Source organism: Carlito syrichta, unplaced genomic scaffold, assembly GCF_000164805.1.
Source record: "Carlito syrichta isolate Samal-C Ts95f unplaced genomic scaffold, Tarsius_syrichta-2.0.1 Scaffold138743, whole genome shotgun sequence".
NCBI classification, from domain to species: Eukaryota; Metazoa; Chordata; class Mammalia; order Primates; family Tarsiidae; genus Carlito; species Carlito syrichta.
In genome coordinates, this window is record NW_007082839.1 from 721,610 (window position 1) to 729,183 (window position 7,574).

The window sequence follows — 7,574 nt, forward strand, 5'->3', positions numbered from 1 at the left end:
TTTTCCTTATTAGCAATTTTCATTTACTATTCAAAAACATGATTTGAAAGCTAAGAATGAAGTTAAGATGAACTACTCTGGAAAATGAATAATTCAACTACAATTTGGGACACGTGTTCATGAGGAATTTTACTTGCACTGTTTGGTAAGACTTCTATTTAAGGAAAATGTTTTGAAAGCCCGCACCATTTAAATTAAATCACTATATACTACACAGCACTAGGATTTGGGGTTGAAGCTAAGACTGGCTCAAGAGAATCAATCCCAAATTCTAGGAAGCTTTCCCAGGCTAAATCGGGTCAAATCCACAGGCTGAAATGATTCCACCTCTTTCTGGCCAGGAATGACCTAATGTCAACTACACGTTAGAGATACTCTAATAGGGAATGGACCCATTACAACCTTAATTCAGAGCTCTATCCCCCAAATCAGGGACAAAAAAAATGGCTCTATTTTTAAAAAAGGGATCAGGTACAGGCTACTTAAACTCTTCTTAAAGCAAAATTTCAGGGTTTTTAAAATAGTCAACCTAACGCATTCTATTTTCAGTGTTCAAAATAAATCCTGTTTTGCATTTTGCAATTTTCTCCATCTACAATATGATATCTGGCCTAGATATATTAGTGCTTTATAATATTCTGTATTTATGATGCTCTATTGTTTTATATGTATTGTTACACTTACAAATATGCCAGAGTTTCTTAAAGAATCAGACCACACTTACACTGTTAAGTTTTAATAACAGGGCAAATATTTGAAGCAAAATATCCTAAACAAAATATAAAAAGAGCTCTATAGCATTAATTCAAAGACACTAATTTATTCTCCATTTGAAATTATCATGACAAAAGACAATGACATGCATATGCATGAACAGAAAGCATGCAGTCAATAAATGTTTACTCTTTTTTTGAGAGAGATCATTTTGAAGGGCAAATGTGAAATTTAATTTGAATCGGAGCTCCCTGGCATAGTTCATGCTAGAATCAACTCGTCACAACTGCTGAAGAATACCTGCTTATTTGAGAATGGGAAAGAATCACTTGCTATGCAATTAGAAAAATATGTATCTGGAGAACCCAATTAAATGGCTACAGGGACTGTGATTCCACAAAAAGTGGGGCATGGAGCAATGGTGAAAAGAAATATAATGCCACTGATAACAGAGTTTTTGTAAAACACTAGTTGAGATATTGATAAAAATCGTCGTCTCTGTAAAAACAGAAATTATACTGAAAAACAAAGAAGTTATACTGTAAAAACAGCTGTAGTTCCACTAAGTAATTGCAACATGCTAAAATCAGCTAACCGTGTTAAAAATAACTTCTGTGAACTTCCTAACTTGTTTTATATTAAACTGGAAATAATACTGAGTCCATAAATTCTATCCCAGTAAGTACTGTGGCCAATGGATAAAGTAGTTTGTGGGTAGCTATAGTAGCATTTATTGTTAATAGAATCATATACTACAGTGATATAAATTTAAATAGAAATTTCTCAAAGAAAATTAACTTCCCAATTAGTTACTGTGACTCTTCTAGGAACTTTGATGAGTGATTGTTTTTTTTTTTTTTAAAGACAGAGAGAGACAAAGTGAGACTAAAAGCTAAAATTAAGGCATAAAATTTTCTGCATATTTCAGTTTTTTACAATCAGTGTTATCCACTGATTATCAGCAGTTACCCTTCTGTGGTTTTAATAAAGTATACTATTGCATAAAGTTAGCTTTGTTAAAATAAAGGCTTAAGACTTAAGCATGAGAAAAGTTCCTTTATATTCTTATGCCTAAATACAACATCCATGACTTACTTCTTAAAATGCAAGAAAAAGTCCACTTTCTAAGAGAAACAGAGATAGAGAAGAAAAATAAAATCTGAGACCCAAAAAGTTTCTTCATGGCCAGACCTGCCATAAACTGTCCCCTAAGAAAAGCAAAATGGAAGCTATGTACCCTTACATTATTTATGTTACTTCGTTATATCAGCATGTTCAAGTTTTCATGGTCCCAATTTTAGTTGACGACATTTCATTAACTTGTACCCATACAAACCTGGGGATATATAAACATGGATGTTTATTTTTACCAACCATGAAGAACGCCACAAGAAATGTTTATTGAATGTTTCACTTGAGATTAATGTATTGATTCTGCAAATTCCTTAAAATTAAAAGCGACTAAGTCCCTCATGGTTCTATGTGCTGCTTCTTTTAGCTAGAGAGCGGGAAGGAGGAAGAAGGGGTCAGTGTGCATGGTCATTCAGAACAGGCAATATGAAACAGAAAGGTGAACAGAACCGCTGGAGCAAGTAGAATCCCAAACCAGCACAGCCAGACCCGTGGAAGAAGTTAAGATTAAAAAGAGAAGTTAGCATTATTAAGAGTATTCGATGAGCCCAAGACTGGCTGAGTTCTTTACACGTTCAATGCTTCATAACACTCCTTGGAGGGAGGTTCTATTATTATCCACAAAATGTAAACAAGTTGAATCCCAAATTTACAGGACAAGTATAGCACCAGGTTTTCCTGACACCAAAGTCCACAACTGGATTCAATTACTCTTTGATTATTGCACTTGCATTTTCCAAAATAAACTATTGTATCCTTGTTATAGAAAGTTGAAGGGAACGTGCCTTCTTGTGCCACAATCTTATTTTCAAACTGTCATTGATAAGGTCAGGAATAATGATTCTGACCCATATTCTCGCTTGTTTTGTATTTTATTTATAATAAAAATGGTTTGCTCAAATAGGCAACCATTATTTCTCTCTTTGATGAAGCTAAGAATTTCATTATGCTAATTCTGGTTAAATAAGTAGTGAGATGATTTTCTTTCTCTCTGCAAAAATGAAATCCTTGTTCTAGAATTTCAACTTCCCAAGTAAAAAGTTATTCTAGCTACAAAGCCTTTCAATTACAGATAAAATATGATTACAGCAGACTGTCAAAACTCTGGGATAAAGTTATAATATACTCTAGAGCATAATACAAGATGTGCCTCTTGACAGATTTTTTTTTAAATGACAACCATAAATATTTTTATATTTTAATATTACAACATTACTCAACACAAAAACTTCTTGGCCTGCTTTCCTTGATCAACATTTTCCATAATCAACAATTTGGAGCCAGGCATGGTGGCTAATGTCATTAATCCCAGCACTTTGGGAGGCCTAGGTGAAAGGAGCACTTTCACTATGTTGCCTAGGCTGGTCTCTGGCCTCTAGAATTTCAACTTCCTAAGTAAAAAGTGATTCTAGAGGCCAGAGACCAGCCCAGGCAACATAGTGAAACTCTACCTCTAAAATAAACCACATCAACACCAATTACCTCGAAAGGGAATACAGTTGTTTTAGGTGCCGATATGTGAATCTTGACACAGAGAAAACAGTCCAGTAGTAGTGGTCGCACACATGATCTTTGGAAGTGAACAGACTTGGTTTAAAAATTGTTTTCTCAAATAGGCAGCCATTATTTCTCTCTTTTATGAAGCTAAGAATTTCATCATGCCAATTCTGGTTAAATAAGTAGTGTGATGATTTTCTTTCTCTCTGCAAAAATGAAATCCTTATTCTAGAATTTCAACTTCCTAGGTAAAAAGTTATTCTAGTTATTCTAAGTCCAGCTCTGTGACAAAAATACTCAATCCTGTATGGAAAACGCTTCGCAGAGAGCCCAGGCATTCAAGTGGGAGCAAGAAGCATAGCAACTATTCCTATTTATGAATTCCTTATATTTTACAATGAAAGTATCTACTGATTCCTGTTTTAAGTAACCTACTTCCTACAACTACGACAACAGCTTTTGGAGTCATGGTTCCAAGCACAGGCTACAGCTGAACTGTGTGGTTTAAAGCCCTGCTCTGAACTGACTAGCCGTGTGGCCTCTGATCCATGGAGGGGCCAGACTTGCAGAAATCAGGCTTCAAGGACAGCAGCTACACAACGTAAGGTGCTATGAGTTTCAGATGAGCTAACGTAGGCAAAAAAGCATGTAGAAAAGTGCCTGGAATGTGGCAATTTCTCCTGGGATTTTAGAATTTAGAAGAACCAATTTATTTCAACATTTCTTTGGCTTGAACTAAAATACAATCATAGTGGAAGCTTACTCAAGAATACTCTTTTGGCGCTTCATTAAGACAGAGGAATCCACTTGAATGGAAAAATGCATGCCTTCTGAGTCAGCATTCTCTTTTTCTCTGTAATTATGAGTCACGTTTTAGATGTCTTACTATCTTACTCTAATTATGCCGGGTGGTAAATATTAGGGAAACGAACCCTAGAAGAATAAATAAATACACAGTAACAGGATGGAAACTGAATGCGTGCAACTGTATTTCTTCACATTTACTTTTATACTAAAACAACCCTAGTTTATGTTTCAACCAGTCCTAGTCTGTTAAGAACAATACTGAATGAATTCATTACTTTGCCTCAATTCAGGGATTTACTGACGCCAGCCACCTCTCTCCATCCAGCATGAGAAAAGGCAATGCAGGTAGAAACAATCACATTAGGAGATTGCCTTGTCATTGGACTGACCATGACCGCTGGCCCAGCATCAGAGACACAGCCGTCTTATCACAGTTCAAGTGCCAAAGTTCACTTCTTAGTTTGGCTTTGTTTAAAATAACCCCACCCTTCTCTTTCCAAAATAGCTTATTATAGTCTCCTAGGGACCTTGTTAGAACAGAAAAGGACTTGTCCTCCAAGTAACAAGAGGGGACATGGTGAATACCAGGGGGAGCTATAAAAAAATGAAGTTTTCCTGTTTTGGCCATCAAGAGTGTCTCTCTGCATGCCCCAGCATTTTTTTTTTTTTTTAGATTTCTGGGCTGTCACTCATTCACAGGCAAAAGATCAGAGAATGAGAATCTGAAGGGTTATACTTGACGGGAACTTTAAAAGAATACTCAAACTGCCTCCAAAATCCCTCCTGCCAGTGAAGAGGAAACTGTGCTTGAACAAGCTTCAGGACAAGGACGTCACTACCTTCAAAGGGATTTTGAAATGATGGCAAATAAAACTGTTGGGACTAAAACTTTTACATCTATGGTTAGTACTCATATTTTTAGAAATAAATTTAAACATAAAGCTTTAAAAAATAAATTCCTTTTGAGATGATACAACAGCAACAGTCTAACTGAACTGTGTTTTCATAAACATGGCCCAGGAGAGGTTAGCATGGTTAACTATTTATCTAATAAAAACATTTTGCTTAATAAGCCTACTGAATTATAATTCAGCAGAAAGAACTTTTGCTAGTCGAAGCGTGCCGCAAAAGGAATATAATGAGTAAATAAGGTGGGCATTATCAAGATACCAAGGAAAAACACTCCCGAAAAACACATTCAGCAATTAATCAATCCTCTTGTAAGATGAAAAGTCTTAACCAATAAGATGAGAGTTGGGAAATAAAGATAATGCATCATAAGAGTGAGACTGCATTACTTTTTTGTTGTTGTAGAAAAGAGAACAGATGTCGCTGCTTTCCTACTCTATGTCAAAGACTCTCCTGAGTCAGGAATTGGCGATATTCAAGGAGATAAAATAAGATCCTGCTACAATACTGTTCCAACAACTTCACAGGCATGTAACAATAACCCAGTCATCTTTTCCTTACACTCTGAATGGCTGCCGTGGCGTCACAGCAGTCGGCATCAGAACTGTGTTTTAACTAAAACTGAGCTTCTCTCTGGTGCACACCAAAAACGATACAGATTTGACTCAGATTCCCCAGAGGGGGGCTATTTTGAAACGTCCACAGCTCCTAATTCATACCTGGCAGCCTAATGACAAAAAGGGAAAAGAGGTTTCTCGACAGCCAGAGAATGCCTTGTCATTGAAATGACGGTCTCCGATATCCACCACTAGCCCTCAGGCTCAGAAGACCTTAGGAGAGAAAACCAACCCCTCAAGGATTACTAATTAACTTCTGCCATCTTTTCCAACTTTTTGCCTTTAATTAATTTTATTCTACTTGCTGTGATCGTTTTTGCAGAGTAAATAGATTTATATATGCTTATAGGTTCATATTTTATGTTTGCTTATTTTCCCATCTGTTTAATAGGGGTACAGACTGGCTTTTGGCATAACTGACAAAATTGGATTCATGCGAAAAATATTAATCAGATTGATGGCTGCATTTCCTGCAACTGCTCTATGTAATTCTCACAGCAAAAACACTGGCCCTACAACTTGAGAAGCTGTTTTAATGGCCGGTAATGAACCAAACAGACTGAATCTTGTCATTAAATCAGTTTAGCAGTGGGCATTTGCCCTTGCAAGGTAATGCAAGCATTTGGCAGACATTTTAAAGATGCTTTGTGTTTCTGTGGTTATGTCTAAGCAGGCTTAAACAATATAGGAGCTTAAAACATTAAGTAATTTTTAATAGAAATAGCACCTAGTTTAGAACACAATCACAAGCAGCCATAGAATTGATTTCATGAGAACAAGGTTATGTGGGATGGATGTCCAATGTTGCCAAACTGATAATATACACTCTGAACTAATACTCTAGAGAAGGGTGCTGACATTCAGTAGTGATTCCCAAAGCCTGGTTTACAGACCACTTGCAACCGTCACCTAGGAGGGCTTGTTAAAAACGAAGATTCCTTGGATGCATCTTCCATCTCCCGAATCAGTGTCTCTGGGAACAGTGCCTCAAAAGCCACATTTTTAACAAGTATCCCAGACAATGCGATGCAAATCAAAGTTCGAGACCCACAGTTTTATGAAAACTACCTAGAGAAATACACATATTCTTATTCTCAGTTGTAGAAACAGAGATTGAAGTTACCAGTCCCAGGAAAAGCAACTCTACTCACTGGCAGGGTCATCATCTTGTGGCCAGAAGCACTGTGAGGAGGAAGGCAGGCGCTGCTACCATCCAGAGTGAAAAGGCATCTTCTCACGAAAAGCATCCTTCTCACAACACACACTTACACTTCTGATGAATAAATCGATCACCAGAAAAGGACTAAGTGCTTATGTTTCTTTCTTTTTTTTTTAATCAATATTTTTTATTATGGTTTTGTGGGGTACAGTTAAGGGTTAGGTGTACAATTACGTTTCATTCAGGTACCCTGTTGATAAGAGGTGTTTCCCCAACCCCAGACAGATATTTGCTCCTGTTAATCCCGTCTCCCTCCCCCCCATAGTTTCCCAGTACCATCAGTCATTTTCTTATAGTATTACATTGGATGTTCAAGGTCCATTATATGAGTGAGAACATGTGATACTCAGATCTGTGTTTCTGTGAGAGGTCACTCAGTATTATAGACTCTAGTTCCATCCAGGTTGCCGTGAAATTCACGATTTTGTTCTTTTTTATGGCTGCATAGTATTCCATCGTGTATATGTACCAATTTTTTTAATCCAGTCCCCTTTTGATGGGCAGCATGGTTGTTTCCAGGTTCTTGCTATTGTGAACAACGCTGCAAAGTGCTTATGTTTCTACCTAGACAGGCCCTGGGAATGAGCTCACACCCATTTGATGTGTCTCTGTAGAAAGACAGCTCCAAGCATCAAGCACACTTTCAGGGAGACTCCAGGTGGGAGCTTCCCAGGGAAGAA